Raw genomic sequence first — 18,913 nt, forward strand, 5'->3', positions numbered from 1 at the left:
TTTAAGGGAGTAAGAAACCATCCTAGCCAGTATCTTGATCTTAAGAGTTCCAGCCTCCAGAATTATGAGACATTCCTGTTGTTGAAGCCACCCAGTCTGGTATTTTGTGGCAGCCCGAGCAGGCTCATACAATACTGTAGTGCAGAGATCTTAACCTGGTGCCATAATACCTGGGTATGGACTTTGGCACAATTTTGTATGTGTGCCTGTTTAGGATAGAGCTCAGTTGTAGAATTCAGATCTGAGACTTTCCATACAGCCTTCACCCAGAGGTACTTTAATATATACTCCTTTATATCAGGGTTAGAAGTCCAGATATTAAGCATTTTAAGCTTTTGTTGGCCAAGACTTGATGGCATTTCCCCTTCAACCCTTTAAAAATGTAAAATCCAGCCCTGGCCAGTGTGGCTCATTGGAGCGTCATCTGGTAAACCAAAAGGTGAATTTTGTTGCTGGTCAGAGCACATGCCAAGGTTGCAGGCTCAGTTCCCCATCGGGGCACGTACAAGAAGCAACCAAACAATGTTTCTCTCCCTTCCCATCTAAAAATCAATCATGTCCTTGCTGAGGATTAAATAAATACAATTGTAAAATCCATTCTTAGCTCAAGGCCATAAAAAATAGGCAGTGGTCTGGATATTTATCCAAGAAACCCAGAACACTGAATCAGAAAGATATCTGCATGTTCATTGCAGCATTATTTACAATAGCGAAGATATGGAAGCAACCTAAGTGTATGTACAGTGGAATGTGACTCGGCCATAAAAAAGAATGGTATCTTGCTGTCTAACAACATGGGTGGGACTAGAGGGTATTGTGCAGAGTGAAATAAGTCAAAGGAAGACAAATGCCATGATTTCACTTAATATGTGGATTTAAACGAACAAGCAGAACGGAAAAAGACTCAATTTTTTTTTTTAAATGGATTTTAGAGTGAGACATTAATTTGCTGTTCCACTTTTTTATGCATTCATTGAGTGATTCTTGTATGTGCCCTGACTGGGGATCAAATCCACAACCATGGCTTATCAGGATGACGCTGTAACCAACTAAGCAACCCAGCCAGGGTCAGAACATTTTAATGGTTGCCTGGGGGGATGGGTGGAAAAGGTTAAGAGATTAAAAAGGACAGTTGGCAGATACAGAACAGTCAGGGATGTATAAAGTACAGCGCAGGGAATATAGTCTATATTGTAATAACTATGTACTGTGTCAGATGGTACTAGATTCATCTGCGTCATCAGTTATATGTCTAATCACTGCATTGTACACCTGAAACTAATTGAAAACAAAAAATTATTTAAAGTGAAAAAAAATATGCAAGAAGGGCGGGATAGCCCTATGAAGACTCGGTTGTCTCCTCACACCTGGGTAGGGGGCCTGACCTGCCTTTACCCTCCCAGAGCCACACCTTGTTCTTTGTTGGGCATAAGGCACTGTTGCTGCCTGAATAAACCATGTCAGCATTGAAAATTAGTTGGGGGCAGGGGTTGGTGTGGCTTTAAAATGGTATATGAGGGACTCATGATGGAACTGTTGGTATCTTTTATATAAACTTGAAGATCTAATTGGCTTTATTAAGCAATTTATGAATTGGGCAGCATATCATCTCGCAAGCAGAGAAGTATCCTGTACTGTCTACCTTGACCTTGGGGATGTAAGTGTCCCGGTTGTAGTGTGCTGTGCTGCTTTACAAGATGTTACCGTTGGGGAAATTGGGTGAATGCTACATGGGATCACTTTCTAAAATTATGCTAATTTACAATTTTCTCAATAAATTAATTTTTTTTAAAGTTCAGCCCCGGCTGGGTGGCTCAGTTGGACCGTCATCCCATAAACCAAAAGGTTTCAGGTTCAGTCCCTGGTTGGGGTGCATAAGAGAGGCAACTAATTGATGTTTCTCACATCGATGTTTCTCTATTCCCCCCCCCACCCGTCACTCTCTCCCTTTCTCTATAAAATCAATAAAAATTATTGTCAAGTGGAGATTTAAAAAAGAAAAGTTCAGACATGCAGGACTGGAAACAAAAAATATGCAGTGGGCCATTGTGTGTGGATCTCCGCCCTTTAGCCCTAAAAGCTTCAATCTAGATCTGTCAATAAGCTGGGCACCCAGTTCTTTTTCTACCACACTGAATAGTAGTAGTCCTTTGGCAGAGCCATCTCGTGCTTGATGGCATTTGGGAATCTGCAATTTAAAAATTATCAAGTGTTTTTGAGTTTGTGAGGTATTTATGGGAAGAAAAACCATGGTACAAATATTTGTTTAGGCTTTTTCAAGCCATAAAAGAATGTTAAAATTTTTTAAGCAATAGAAATTGATAAAAGGAGAGAATCAAGCAATTGTCTTATCAATATGAACTATGTTTCAGGATAAACTGACAGTTTAAGATAAGATAGTAAGAAGCAAGAAAAATTCCTTACCAAGTGGAATAGGGAAATCAAGACAGCTGAACACAATGGCCAAGCAATTTACAGCCAGGTACAAAAGGTCGCCTCCCTAGCAATCATATCTGGGCTTCAGTTGTATATTAACTCCAGGCCCAGAAAAGTAGCAAAACCAGGTGGGTGAGGACACACTCCCCTGTCACTGACTAACCAGTGGAGACCAGGACCCTAAATGTACACCTGGAGAAATGATGAATATTCTACACCCTCCCCTGAGACCTCTTAAGATTCCCATCTGCAAGAGAAAAGCCTCAAGAGCCTGCCCCCCCCCTTTTTCCCCACAGGCACTGATCTCCTAAACTCCAAGGCAATGGGCAGCTGGCAGCCTGTCCCAGGCTGATCCCCTGAACCAGTTCCCAGGGCCCCCTTTTCTCTGACTTCCCAATGGGCTAAGGCAGCCCAGCCTAGGCTCTCCTGTTGCTTCTATGCTAAGCCCTTTCTTGTTTCATTGTCCCCAGCTTTAATAAACGCTCCTCATATTCACCTGGATTCATGTGAAATCTACAGAAGTCAAGGACTCACACACTACAGTTGGCCCCAGGCAAACCCACTCTGGGGGCAGGCCCCTGTCTGGTAACAACTTGAGGGAAAACTTCACAGAGTAATTTCAGGTAGTAAGTACAGAAGAAATGATAGAAGCAAACCATTTTACAACTCCTAATGAACACAGATGTAAGCAAATGGGGAATTTTATAATGATGGATCAAGGTAATACCTAAATTCACTCATCTCTCAAGAAGACACCAGACATGCTTCCTGATGTGATATGATAGGGAATAGAGAGTATTTGTTACCCCCACTTACTAAACTTGAATTTGATCAAGCCTCCAGATCTTAAACCTATAAATACAATCAATCGAAATGGAGTCAGGACTGTTCTGGGTCAAGAGGGTAATGTTAGAGGACCCTGATCTTAAGTCCTCCCACAGACGCACTTAATCTACAACTACATGCAGAACAGTTTCCTCCGAAAGAAACCCCAAAACTAGCTGCGCAACTCCTCTTACACATTGGGCAAATGAGGAAAAAACCCACATCAACATGGGCAGGAGAGGCTGAAACGTAATCACCATAAACCCCTGCCCCTGGTGCCACGTCCCACAATCTAGGAGGGAACTCACAACCCCAGGCTTCTCCCTGAGAGAGGAGTCCCCAAAACACCTAGTTTGGAAAGCCAGTGGGGCTTGTGTCCACGAGGCCCACTAGATTATAGTGATCTGAGGAACAGTTCTTAAAAGGGCTCCAACAGACTCACCCACCCCAGAGCCCAGCACAAGGCAGCCAACTGAAAAGTGCTGTCTTTGTGCAAAAGAGGCCTTTTTGCTTCTGTGGGCCATAATTTAACACACATCTTAGGGCCTCCTGAAATGCTCTTCAAAGATGGAGACCAGCTGGTACCATCTTTGTGCTCTCCCTCTGCCTCATCCCAGGTCACTGGTATCTTCCAGAAAGGAGCCCGTGTACCTGTCTGGCACCCTGATTTTTGTGGCTGCCACCCAGGGAACACCCCTTGATCACATTGCTCTGGTGGCTAATGGGGCTCACGCTCACGGGTTCCACAGGAGAGTAACAAACACAGAAAGGGTCCTTAACAATTGGGCATACCAGACAGAAATGCCCCATCTTTCCATGTAAGAGACCTAATAGCTCATCTGCATTGCTGCAGCCTGAGGGGCAGGCTTCTAATTAACACGTTGCATTTAAATGCCTTTTAGAAATGATGAGAATTCTCCACACCCTTACTCAATGTGTTAACCACACCACCAAGGGCCAACTGTAATCCTCTCCAGAGAACACAGTGGGCACTGTCTCCAGGCTCGCTCTCTGCGGTGCTATAGGCAGGCTGATGATACCTTGCAGAGAGGAGCTTGGGCATGCATCTGGTGCCCCAGTTGAGTGCTGCCCAGGAAACAACTCTTCACTTGGCTCAGGTGCCAGCAGGACTGACATTCATGGGTCCCACACTGTAACAGAAAGACAATTCTTAACTATCTACCACCTCCAGGGCACATTCCAGGGACAAAGACTGAGACGCACCCCCAGCCTTTCTATGAAAAAGGCCTATTTGGCCTATCTTCCCGGCTGCAGCCAGAGGGACCGGCTTTATCTAAGGGACAACTACAGTCCTCTCCAGACAGCTCAGAGGGAGCACCATCTTCATATTCTCCCCTGGCCTTGCTGCAAGTCCCCTCCTGAAAAGGAACTCTTGTGCATGTCTGGGGCCCCAGGTTTAGCAATTATGTTAATGGGGCCCACAGCACTATAACAAACGGAAAAACAGCTCTTAACTGGCTACCACCACCAGGACATACACAGTGCAGAGAGAGCGGACAGAAACTACCCCTAGTCTTCCCATGAAAGAGGCCTATTAGTTTATCTTCAAAGCTGTGGCCTGGGGGCAGGCTTCTAATTAAACTCTTCTAGGAACCAACTGCAATTCTTTCCAGAAACAGAGGGGAGAGGCATCTTTGCTCCCTTTCTCTACCCTGCCTCAGGTTGTTCACATCTCCAGAAAGCACCTCAGCTTTTGTGGCCACCACTCAGAGGACTCACCCCTAACAGCCTGGCTTTGGTGGCTGGTGGGGCTTGTGTTCACAGGTTCAGCAGGACAGAACAGTTTTTAACCACTGAATTCAGAGGAAGCAGATAGAAATGCCCATTTCACAGTCCTCCCCTGAAAAAGGTGTACGTGCATGCTTTCAATGCAGCTGCCTGAGGATCTGGCTTCCAATCTACCTGAATCCAGGGGCTGACTAAGATCATCCCGTGGGGGCAATGGCAGGTGTTGGCACACCCTCAAGTACTGGGAGCCACAAAGAATAAAGCAGGCTGCCTGGGCAAATACAAAGTCTTGAGAGACAAGCAGGAGCTAAGGCATGGTGGAATGATAAGGTAACTCCAAGAGTGGGAGAGGCTACTGTTTTAGCTAATGAACAGAAATCAACACAGAGTTAAGCAAAATGAAGAAACAGAGGAATATGTTTCAAATGAAAGAATACTTAGAAAAAAGGAATTAATAAAAGACTGATAAGTGATTTACCTGATAAAGAAGCCAAAATAATGATCATAAAAGACACTCATCAAGCTCAGGAGAACAATGAATGAACAAAGTGAGAATTTCTATAGAGACGAGAAACCTAAAGAAATACCAAACAGAAGTAACAGAGCTTAGGAATACAGTACGTGAACAGGAAAATACACTAGAAGGGACCAAGAGCAGACTAAATGAAGCAGTAGACAGGATCAGTGGACTTGAACATTGGGCAGTGGAACTCATCCAATCAGAACAGCAAAAATAATAAAGCATAAAGAGTGAATATAGCTTAAGGGACTTCTGGAACATTACCAAGTGGACCATTATTCTCATTATAGGGGTCCCAGGAGGTGATTAGAGAGAGAGAAGGAAGCAGAAATAATGGCTGACTTCCCTTTTTTGGGAAGAAAACAGATCCAGGAAGCCCACAGAGTATCAAATAAGATCAGCCTAAAGAGGCCAACAAGACACATCATAATTCAAGTGCCAAAAGTTAAAGGCAAGGAATCTTAAAAGCAGCAAAATAAAAACAACTTGTTATATATGTGGAACCCACATAAGAATTTAAGCAGATTTTCAGCAAAAATGTTGCAAGGCAGAACAGTATAGCACAATAAGTTTAAAGTGCCGGAAAAAAAGTCCAGTCAAGCATACTCTACCTGGCAAAGGTGTTCTTCAGAACTAAAGGAGAAATAAAAAGTTTTCTAGACAAGCAAAAGCAAAAGGAGTTTATCACCACCAGACGTGCATTACAAGAAATGTTAAAGGGATTTCTTTAAGCTGAAATGAAAGGATGCTAATCAGTAACAGGAAACACCTGACAATATAAAGTTCACTGGTAAAATTCAGAATAACTTAATGTTATAAAAAGGATGAGTTAATCACTTACAAAGTTAGTATCAAGGTTAAGAGATAAAAGTAGTAAAAATAACTATAACTACTAACTACAATAATATGTTAATACTGGATACACAAAATAGGTTGTAAAATGTGACATCAGAACATTAAACGGGGGAGGGCATAAAATGTAGAGCTTTAGAATGTGGTCAAACTTAAGCTGTCAACTTAAAATAGATCATCATAAACATATTTAAAAAACTTATTTTCTTTTTCTTTTTATTTTTTTTAGATTTTATTTATTTATTTTTTAGAGAGAGGGAAGGAGGGAGAAAGAGAGGGAGAGAAGCATCAGTGTGTGGTTGCCTCTTGTGCGCCCCAAACCGGGGACACGGCCCGCAACCCAGGCATGTGCCCTGACTGGGAATCAAACCGGTGACCCGTTGATTCACACGATGGCACTCAATCCACTGAGCCACACCAGCCAGGGCTAAAAAAAATTTTTTTTAATGTAAGTCGCATGATAACCACAAAGAGAAAACCTATAGTAGGTACACAAAAGATAAAGATAAAGGAACCTAAGCATACTAAGTGTACCACTACAGAAAATCATGAACACAAAGGAAGAGAGCAAGAGAAGGAACAGCCAGAAGACAATAAAGTGGCAATAAGTACCTATCTATCAATAATTTTTAAAATGAAAATGAACTAAATTCTCCAATCAAAAGGCACAGGGTGGCTGAATGAATTAAAAAAACAAGGCCCACATATATGCTGCTCACAAGGAATTCACTTCAGAAATAAGGACACACAGATTAAAGTAAACAGATGGGAAAAGATATTTAATGAAAATGGAACCAAAAGAAAGCTGGGTTAGGAATACTTGTATCAGACAAAATAGACATTAAGACAAAGAGTGTAATAAAAGACAAGGGTATTACATAAGCTCTAAATATTGGCTTGGCTAAAAAGTTAGTTAGGCTTTTTTCTGAATGATGGCTCTGCTACTGCTTAGTTGTCTCTAACTTCATTCAAAATGATTTTTTGTTAGATTGTATTGTGACAACTGGCATATCAGCATGCACTTAAAAAAACTTTTTAAGACTTCTGGCCAAGATGAAGGCGTAGACAGACAGTCTGTGTCTCCACAACAAGAAGGAATACAACTACCTCAAACCTAGAGACAACCAGAAGTTCCTGAAAATCAAGCTGCATGGAAGTCCAACAAACAAAGATATAAAGAAATACTCATCCAGACAGGTAGGAGGTGCAGAGCTGGGGCATAGAGGATGCGGTGCGGTGGTGGCGGCAGCAGTGGGCTGGCAGAAAGCAGTTACACGTTTTAAAAAGTCAGGAACGACACCTGGTGTTGCGTTCCCAGCACCAGACCAGACCACGCAGCTCACTGTCCCAGCACCAGGGAAAACCAAGCCTCATTGCTTCTGACTGTGCAAACCAGTGGGGGTTAGGGCGGAAGCAGAAACTGTCATTTTCTCAGCAGAGTCCGTTTGTTTAAAGGGCCCCCACGGTCCTAGAACATCCACAGACCCACCCCCTCTGGGAACAACAGCCAGGGCAACAGCTAGAGGGGTGCCAGTTCCATACGGAAGTGGGAGAAATGCCTGGAAAAGGGGCAAGTGCTGGGTAAGCAGCATTATTCCCTCTCAGAACCCTCCCCCACACAGTGCCCCAACGTGGTGAAATAGGTCGTCCTGTACTGACGAACCCCCACACAGTGCCCCAACGTGGTGAAATAGGTCGTCCTGTACTGACGAATCCCTAAGGCTCCGCCCCTTACAACATAACAGGTGTGAAAGCTCTACCTTAGACACAAAGGCAAACAAACACAGGAGCCTGTCAAGATGAGGAGACAACTTCCGGCCAAGATGGAGGCCTAGGCTGACATGCTCCATCTCCCTCCACAACTAAGAAAGAATACAACTACCGTAAAACCAGAAATAACCAAAAGTTACAGAAAATAAAACTACATGGAAGTCCGACATATGAAGTTATAAAGAAGTGGTGCTCATCTGAACAGGCAGGAGGGGCAAAGCCGGGGTGAAGAGGTCAAGCCGGGGTGCTGGCAGCGACGGTGGTGGGACAGCGGTAAGCACGGACACCCGTATTTAAGGGGAGGTGAGAATCGCCTGTGGAGCACCCCTGGCTGCAGACCAAACCCATCAGCCCGCAATTCCAATGCTGGGGAAGGCAGACCCCCATTGCCTCAGACTGTGAGGGCCAGAGGGCGTGGTGATGGAGGAAGAGGCTCTTGATTTTTCAGCGGAGAGTGAACGGCAGGAATCCATCTTGGATCCCCGGCACCACAGAAAATGCCATAGTGTGGTGAGAAGGGTCGCCCGGTTGTGATGAGTACACGGGGCTCCACCTCCTATAGCGTAGGAGGTGTGACAGCCCCACCCAGGAAGCAAAGATAAACACAAAACTGTCAGGATGGCACCGATCATGATAGAGATCCCAATCACGCAGCTGACCAGACAGCAACTATCTAATCTAATGGCTCAGCAGATAGGAAATCTTTCTGAGGCACAGTTCAGAGCTTTGGTTATAAAAATGCTTACAGACCTAACAGCAGATCTTAAGACAGAAGGAATGAAGGCTAGTCCTGCTGAAATGAACGAAAACACATATGAAACTAGTGGTGGGGGAAAGAAAACCAGGGATCAAATCAACAAATTGGAACATAGGGAAGGAACAAACAGTCAACCAGTGCAGAAAGAGGAAACAAAAAGTGAGAAAAATGAGGAGAGGCTCAGAAACCTATGGGACAGCTATAAGTGGGCCAACATCTGAGTCATAGGGTTGCCAGAAGGTGAAGAAGAACTAGAAATTGAAAAATTATGTAAAAAAACAATGAAGTAGAACTTCCCTAACTTGGGGAAGGAAATAGACTTATAGGTCCAAGCACAGAGAGTTCCAAAAAAACTGGACCCAGGGAGAACCACACCAAGACACATTATCATCAAAATGTCAAAAATTAAGGATAAAGAGAGAATCTTAAAAGCAGCAAGAGAGAAGAAGAGAATTACATACAAAGGGGGGTCCCAATAAGACTGTCAGCTGATTTCTCAAAAGAAACTCTGCAGGCAAGAAGGGACTGGAAAGAAATATTCAAAGTAATGAAAAGCAAAAACCTACAACCACGATTACTCCATCCTGTAAAGCTGTCATTCAGAATAGAAGGGCAGAGAAAGTGCTTCCAAGACAAAGTAAAACTGAAGGGAGTTCATCAGATCCAAACCATTGTTATATAAAATGTTAAAGGAACTTGTTTAGGAGGAAGAGGATCAAAACTATGAACATTAAAATGAAAACTGTATCACAACAACCAACAACAGACACTAAGGAATTGAAACAAAGGGAAACGAAGTAGGCAACGAGAGTGGGAAAAGAATTATAGGTATGGGGAACATTTTGGGGGGGAGGTCAGTGGGGAGAAGGAAGGGGGAAAGGGAAGAAGACGGTACAGGAATTAAGAAGCATAGTAGTAGGGAGTGGAGTAGATAGGAAGATATTGAGAAGAACTATATGCACAACCAGTGGGCATGGGTTAAGGAGGGGGGACAAGTGGAGGGAAGGGGGTCACTGGGTGGAGGGGAACAAAGGGAAAAGAAGTTGGGACAACTGTAACAGCATAATCAATAAAGCATATTAAAAAAAACTTTTCAAATTGGTGAATTTTTGTGCAGCCATTTAAAATTGAAGATGGAAGAAAATACGCAACATTTTTTGGCATATTATGCTTTATTATTTCGGGAAAGGTAAAAATGCAATGAAATGCAGTAATATGGAGAAGGTGCTCTGACTGATCGAAACTGTTGAAAGTGGTTTGTGAAGTTTCTTAGTACTATTCACATTTTAGCCAAATAATTCTTTGCTGTGGGGCTCTCTTATGCATTGGAAGCTGTTTAGCAGCACCCCTGGTTTCTACCCACTAGAGGCCAATAGCAGGAGATAGTCAGCATACTCACAATATCCAAATCAATAGTTATTGGTGAAATGAAACATTTAGGCCAACACAATATATAAAACAAAAATGCACCCAACATAGAAAACCTAAATATATATAACAAATATTACGGACCTAAAGGGAGAAATACACAGCAATACAATAATAGTAAGGGGCCTTTAATACTCACTTTCATTAATGGGTAAATCACCCAGACAGAAAATCAGTAAGGAAACATTGGCTTTAAATGACATGCTAGACCCAATGAATTTAACAGATAAAAGGAACAAAACAAATTCTTCTCAAGCAATATTGAATATTGTTCAGGATAGACCATATGTGAGGTCACAAAACAAGTCTCAGTAAATTTAAAAATGGAATCATAACAAGCATTTACAGCTTATAATGCTATGAAACTAGAAATCAACAAGAAAAAAAAGGAGAATTCACAAATATGTGAAAATTAAACAACACGCTTCTGAAAAACCAGTCGGTCAAAGAAGACATTAAAAAAATTTCAGAGGACTTCCAGCCAAGCTGGAGTCCTAGACAGACATGCTGCGTCTCCCTCCTCAACTAAAAAGGAATACAACTACCTCAAAACTAGAGACAACCAGAAGTTCCAGAAAACTGAGCTGCATGGATGTCCAACAAACAAAGATATAAAGAAGAAATACTCATCCAGACTGGTAGGTGGGGCAGAGCTGAGGTGGAGAGGATGCAATGTGGTGGCAGCAGCAGAGGTGGCAGTGGCAGGTCAGCAGAAAGCACAGTCACACTTTTTAAAAAGTTGGAAGGGATGCTGGGGAGCGATCCCAGCACCAGACCACACCACTCAGCTCACGGTTCCAGCGCCAGGGAAAATAAAGCTTCATTGTTTCTGACTGTGCAAACCAGTGGGGGTTACGGTGGAGGAGGAAACTGATGGTCTCGCAACAGAGTCCACTTGTTTAAAGGGCCCCCACAGTCCTAGAATGTCCGCAGACCCACCCACTCTGGGAACAACGGCCAGGGCAACAGCTAGAGAGGTGCCAGTTCCATACAGAAGTGGGAGAAGTGCCTGAAAAAGGGGCAAGTGCTGAGCAAGTGGCATTGTTCCCTCTCAGAACCCTCCCCCACATACAGTGCCACAACGTGGTGAAATGGGTCACCTGTTCTGATGAATACTTAAGGCTCTACCCCGTACAACGTAACAGAAACAACAGCTCTATCTAAGACACAAAGGCAAACAAACACAGGAGCCTGTCAAGATGAGGAGACAGAGAAGTATGGCCCAAAAGCAGGAACAGATCAAGGTTCCAGTGGGAGAACTAAGCGACGAAGAGATAGCCAACCTAACAAATGAGGAGAAGGCCAACATAACATATGCAGAGTTCAAAACACTGGTGATAAAGATGCTCACAGGCTTGACAGATATGCTTAAGTATGGCAAATGCATGATGGAAGAAGTGAAGGCTATGCTAAATGAAATGAAGGAAAATCCACACAAAACCAATGGTGAATGGAAGGAAACCAGGGTTCAAATCAATTATTTGGAACATAAGGAAGAAAAAAAAATAGTCAACCAGTACAGAATGAGGAAACAAGAATTGAAAAATATGAGGAGAGGCTTAGGAACCTCTGGGACAACTTTAAACCTGCCAACATCCAAATCATAGGGGTGCCAGAGGGAGAAGAGGAAGACCAAGAAATTGAAAGCTTATGTGAAAAAATAATAATAATTATGTAATAAAAATAATAATGAAACTTCCTAAATTTGACGAAGGAAATAGACATACAAGTCCAGGAAGCACAGAGAGTGCCAAACAAGCTAGACCCAAAGAAGATCACACCAAGACACCTTATAATTACAATGCCAAAGGTTCAAGATAAAGAATCTTAAAAGTAGCAAGAGAAAAACAGAGAGTTACCTATAAAGGGGTGCCTATAAGACTATCAGGTGATTTCTCAAAAGAAACTTGGCAGGTAAGAAGGGACTGGCAAGAAGTATTCAAAGTGATGAAAAGCAAGGACCTACAACCAAAATGACTATCCAGCAAAGCTATAATTTAGAATGGAAGGGCAGATGAAGTGCTTCCCAGACAAGGGAAAGCTAAAGGAGTTCATCACCAAGCCATTATTATATAAAATGTTAAAGAGACTTATTTAAGAAAAAGAAGATAAAAACTATGAACATTAAAATGACAAGAAACTCACAACTATCAACAACTGAATCTAAAAAATAAAAATAAAAACAAACTAAGCAAACAACCATAACAGGAACAGAATCATAGGTATGGGGATCATTTGGAGGGTTATCAGCTGGGAGGGGATTGTGGGAGAAATGGGGAAATGGTGCAGGGATTAAGAAGCATGATTGGGTGGTACAAAATAGACAGGGGGAAGTTAAGAATAATATAGGAAAGGGTGAAGCCAAAGGACTTATATGCACAACCCATGGACATGAACTAAGGGGGGTTGGTACTGCTGGAGGAAAGGAGGGTACTGAGTGGAGGGGAGCAAAGGGAAAAAAAAATGGGACTACTGTAAGAACATAATAAAATATACTTTTAAAATTTTTCAAAAATTCCTTGAAACAAAAAAAAAAGGACTTAAAATGCACCTTGAAACAAAGGAAAATGGAATTACAATATACCAAAACTTTTGGGATACAGCAAAAGCAGTTATAAACAGAAGTTCATAGCAATAAATGCCTACATGGAGAAAAAAGAAAGGCCCTTAAAAAAACAAAACAAAATCCTAACTTTACATGTTAAGGAACAGAAGAACTAAGCCCAAAGTTAGTAGAAGAAAGGAAATAAAAAACAGAGCAGAAATAAGTGAAATAGAAACTAAGAACACAATACAAGAGGTAAGTAAAAATAAGAGCTGTTTTTTGAAAAGATGAAATTGACAAACCTTTAACTAGACTCATTGAAGAAAAAAAGAAGACTCAAATAAAATCAGAAATGAAAGAAAGATATGTTACAACTGATACCACAGAAATACAAAGGACCGTAAGTGACTACTATGAACAGTTATATTCCAACTAATTGTACAAATGAAAATAAATGAATTCTAGAAACATAAAACCATCCAAAACTGAATCATGAAGAAATAAAACATCAGAACAGACTGATTACTAGTAATATTGCTTCACTGGTGAATTCTACCCAATATTTAGAGAATTTCACTTTGGGTGGTGGACACACAATGCAATCTACAGAATAGATATGTACACTTAAAACTTATACAATCCTATTAACCAATGTCACCCCAAAAATTTTATAAAAATTAATAAAAATAAAAGAATTAATACCAATCCTTCTCAAACTCTGCCAAAGAATAGGAGGGAACACTTTCAGAGTCATTTCATGAGGCCAGCATCACCCTGACACCAAAACCAGACAAGCACAAGAAAATTACAGGCCAGTATTTCTGATGAACACAGATGCAAATATTTTTGGAGGGGAAGGAAGGGTGAAAGAGAGGAAGAGAAACATCTATCAGTTGCCTCTCACACACTCCCAACTGGGGACCTGGAGTGGCAACCTTTTGGTTTGCAAACTGGAGCTCAATCCACTGAGCCACTCCAGCCAGGGCTGTTTCTTGCACGAATGTGTTCCAGTTTTCAGTTGCAGTCCTTCACTTCCTTTGATAAATTTATTCCTAGGTATTTTAATTTTGATGCAATTTTAAGTGGGGTTCTTTTTAAAATTTCTCTGTCATATAATTCACGTAGTGCATAAAATGCAACTAAGTTTTGCATATTGATTTTGTAACCTACAATTTTATAGAATTTATTAGTTCTGAAAGATTTTTGGTGTTATTAGAGTTTTCTATATATAATATCATGTCTCTGCAAACATGTCTCTTTTCTGATTTGGATGCTTTTTCTGTTCTTTGCCTAATTGTTCTAGCTAGAACTTTCAATACTGTGTTGAATAAAAGTGTTGAGAGTGACATCCTTGTCTTGCCTCTGATCTTAAGATGAAAAGCTTTCAGCTTTTTCATCATTGTGATGTTAACTGTGGGTTGTTCATATATGGCCTGTTATATTGAGGTACAGTCCCTCTATACCACTTTGTTGAGTTTTTATCATCATGGATGTTTAATTTTGTCAATGTTTTTCCTGCATCTATTGAGATGATGTTATTATTTTTACCGTTCATTTTGTTAATGTGGTGCATCACATTGATTGATTTGTGGATGTCGAACCATTTTCACATCCCTGGAATGAATCCCACTTGATCGTGGCATATGATCCATCTAATGTATTGTTTCAAAGGAAGTTAAAGACAACTAAGCCCTACTAGAGCCATCTAATGAAAAAAAAAACCAAATGAACTTTTTGGCCAACCCAATAGATATCTGCACCCCATGTTCACTGCAGCATTATTTGCAACATCAATACATGAAAACAACCTGGGCGTCCATCAATGAATAAGGAAAGTGTAATTGACAGGTGTATACACACACACATACTATTCAGCAAAAAAAAAAAAGAAAGAAAATCTTGTCATTTGTGACAACATGAATGAGCCTTGAGGGAATTATCCTAAGTAAAATAATTCAGACAGAGAAAGACAGATACTGTATTAATCTCAGTTACACGCGGAAGTAAACAAAGACAGAAACCCAAACTCATAGATACAGAGAACAGACTGGTGGTTGTGAGAGGTGGGGTTGGTGGTTGGTGAAATGGGTGAAAGTGGTCAAAACTTTTGAAGCTTCTCATTATAAGATAAATAAGTCCTGGGGATGTTCCCTACAGCATGGTGACTAGTTAATAATGCTGTAATGTATAGGTGAAAGTTACTAAGAAGTTAGATCTTCACAAGAAAAAAAATGGTAACTGTGTGGTGATTTATAATAACTAGCCTGTTGATTTCTTCCTCTACCTCATGCCATGGAAGCGCCAGCACCTCAGCTTCATAAACACAGGCCTCTATGGAGTCCAAGTTTTAGTAAAATTCAAGCAAGGAAGCTGTTATGCCTTAAACCCAGACTCTCTAGTAAGTGCACCCATATCAATGAATTCAGTTCAATCTTGTGTTATGTTCTGTTCTCCTTGCTCTAACACTCTTCAAATACACTCCCACACATACTCACCAGATTTCAGCCAGTACATATTAGGAAAAGCTTACAATTTTTCTTATTTTGTCCCTCTAGTTGTGGGTATAGTAGCAACAAATACATTCTTGAGCATGAGCACCTCTTTGCAAGGCAATCTGTCCTGTGAGGTATCCCAGGATCTTGAAGGCTAGTTAGCCTTCTCAACTAACACAGGAGGGCAAGTTATGTCCATGGGTAGGGAGGCTCAGAGAAACATGAAGTTTTAAGACTTTCAGTTTCATTTGAGTCCAAGCAGATGCTGCCATTCCAAGTTTCAGGGCCCATTCTTCCCGGTCAATACCTTAAATTTTAAATGAGAAATTTTACTGAGGTTGTTAATTCAACTGATGTAACTCTGCAACTTGCATAATTAAATAGCGTTTGATTTTCAGCAATGTCAGTCCCCAGGCTACATGAAATAATTCTATCAGAGCTGTCACGGGGGCACGCTGGTCCTCAGACTGACGTGAGCTGAGAGTTTAAGGATCTGAGCTTGTCATTTCTTTTTGTAAGCAACTCCACACTAGTCCTTGCAGATGACGGTACTGCCTAAGAGTCAAGTGAAATCCAAGTCCCAGGGGCCCCGAGGCATTTGCTGCAGTAGACACTTCATCAGGAGCAGAGGTGGTAGCTTAGCTGTAACGCCAATGCACATCAGGAATGATCATCATTCCATTTCCCACTGGCAAAGATAACGCCAAAGGTACCACCAAATCAATTCCCCAAATCCAACCTTGTAGGGTGTGTTCCCCAAGACCATTCCCGGTACCATTTCATCAGCCAGCATTCAGTCAGGAAACAAATTAAACCAGTAATTGAAACAGGAAAAGAATAGTATAAAGAATTATAACTAGTAAAAAAGCGGTTAGCTACTAAGAAAGGTAAAAGTACATTGGGAACAGCGGTAGCAGCCACTAACCTGTAACACCAAGGGAGAGTGAACAAGGAAGGGACTTAGAATCCTAAAAGCCTCTCAAGGCTGAAGCCCAAACCCGAGAGGGAAGAGCATGGCTGGCAGCACCCAGTCTGCCAGTGGCAGAGAAACTTACTGGAGGGAGCGAGCCACGTGGAACCATGAGGGCACCCTCGGTCTACCTGCTAGCTGCCCTGAGAACAAGGCCTTGTCTCTTGCTAATGCTACGGTGTTCCTCCGGCGCCCTCTATTGGCAAAGGAGAGATGCGCCCAGGGCCCAGAGCTCCTGAACCCCACAACCCAAGGCAATTTCGGAAAGTAAAAGCAATAAATTAATAACCGGCACAATATAGGATAGCAACCCGCTAAGTTCAGAGTATGGAAATTTCTATGAACCAAATGACCATGGTTTCTTCAAAAACCAAATAGTAAGAATGAAGTGGGGGAACGACCAGAGGCTTTTGAAAGGCTAAATGCAATGGGTCATCCTTGTCTGGATTGTTTCAGATAAACCAACCATAAAGCACCATAAGAAATAAAAGCAATTTTAACACCAACAGGATATTCAAAATTAAGAAAATGTTTGCTTTTTAGGTGTGATAATGGTATGATGGCTATTTGTCCCTAGGTGAAATGTTTACAGAAGAAATAGGTCTGGGATTAGCTTTTAAATAACCCAGGAAGTGGGGGTGGGGGGTTGTTTACAGGTAAAATACGAGTAGTCACAAATTGGTAATTGTTCAAGCTGGATTAGGGGTTCAAGGACATTTATTATACTATACTCTGTACTAATGTATTTGAAAATTTTCATCATAAAACATCCAAAAAAATCCCTCCCCCAGTCATTAAAATCAAGATGACACAACTCACCTCGTCACCAGGAGCTCTATATTCTGTGGCTCTGAGAGGGAGGTGGTCAGGAAGCATCTCTAGGACGTCCATGTCGACTTCGGGGTGGGAACAGGGCACAGGGCACCTTCCAAGTCAGATTCCAAGAAACGTTTGTTTCCTTCCTACTCACCTCTCGCTCAAGTCTAAGTAAGAGAAGGGGAAGCAAAGCCTCATGGTTCAGAATGTGCTGGAGTCAAGAGCACCTGGAGTGGAATCCTGGCTTCTCGATTACCAGCGGTGGATTTAGGCAAGCTACTCAGTCTTTCGGGACCTATTTTCTATCTTTATGGGATTCAATGAGTAACATTTGTTATACGTTTAGAAGAGTGACTGGCCCAAGGCTCAAGATGACATTTTAAAAAATTCCAAGAATGATTTGCTATTAACACTCTTGACAGATGGAGCTTAGATTTTTTTTTTTTTTTTTTAAGAGAGAAGGGAGAAAGGAATGCCATGGAAGAACAAAGGAATGTGCTAGAAGCCGGCAACCTGCTTTCAACCCAGTGCCATGGTGCCATTGAGGTCGAGAGCTCCCGACTTCCAAGTTTAATTGTCTGTAATTAAAGGCATGGATTTGAACTGTAAAATCAGAGACACCCAGAAAGAAAACCACAATAGTCCCAGTAAGTCAAAGCCAAAGACAAGCCTCAGAGGATTCCTCTACATGTCCATTAAAAAGGATGCTGAAGTGCAGCCCATAATATGACTCTTAAAAGGCAGCAGCTGGTGAGGGAAGTGAACCACAGGCTAAGCGTGTAGGTGGTACAGGCGTCTGAGCTCCCAATTCCCAAGATGAGCAGTTGCTGAGCTCCTTGCTGGTTAAGTTAATGATGGCTCATTCCACAGTCACCAGGGAGAACTACAGAATTCTAAAGAAACCCTGAAAACCCAGGTGTGGTAACTCGGCAACAAAACATCAGGGCAAATGAAAAGTAGCCAGAGACAGTGTAAAGCAATTAACACTTGAGTGAGTCAGTTCTGGAATGGTCAGACACACTGTCAAGATGCAAGTCAAACACAGTGAAGTTACTGTATAGAGAAGGAAAAGTAGCTATGGTTAAGTGTATCTGATGGTGAGGTAGTTGTCTAAATGACAGAAGTATTAAAAATGATCCTTATACTGGTAATACTGAACACAAAAATAAACATGACTTTTACAACTACTTACATCACTCTTACTTTTGACATAACCCAGTGGTTCCCAAACTTTGCTGCATGTTAGAATTAAATGGGGAACTTAAAAAAAAATCCCTGTGTGCAGGTCACACCCCATACCAATTAAATTAGAATGTCTGGGGATGGGAGTCAGGCCTCAGTATTTTTTAAAATACCTCTAGGTTATTCCAAAATGCAGTCCTTTGAAAACCCTGGAACTAACCTGCAGAGTTGCCCACTTCTCATGAAGAAAATGGCTCAGCTGCAGTCTTTTTTTAAGGGATAGTATACTGTCTATAAACTTCGGATTTAAACAGGAAGAAGACATTTCTGTCCTGGGGTAATGTTGTGAGTTTCCTTAGGCTAACATTCAAAACAATTTTATTTTGTACATCTTGCCTCCCTTTACAAAGATAACTTATTGAGCACTGGCCTGCAAACCAACGGGTCACCAGTTCGAGTCTCAGTTAGGGCACTTGCCTGGGTTGCAGGCCAGATCCCTAGTTGGGGGTGTGCGAGAGGCAACCACACAATGCTGTTTCTCTCCCCCTCTTTTTCTCTCCATTCCCCTCTT

The sequence above is a fragment of the Furipterus horrens genome, unplaced genomic scaffold (assembly GCF_987537825.1).
Source record: "Furipterus horrens unplaced genomic scaffold, mFurHor1.1.pri manual_scaffold_7, whole genome shotgun sequence".
Lineage (NCBI taxonomy): Eukaryota > Metazoa > Chordata > Mammalia > Chiroptera > Furipteridae > Furipterus > Furipterus horrens.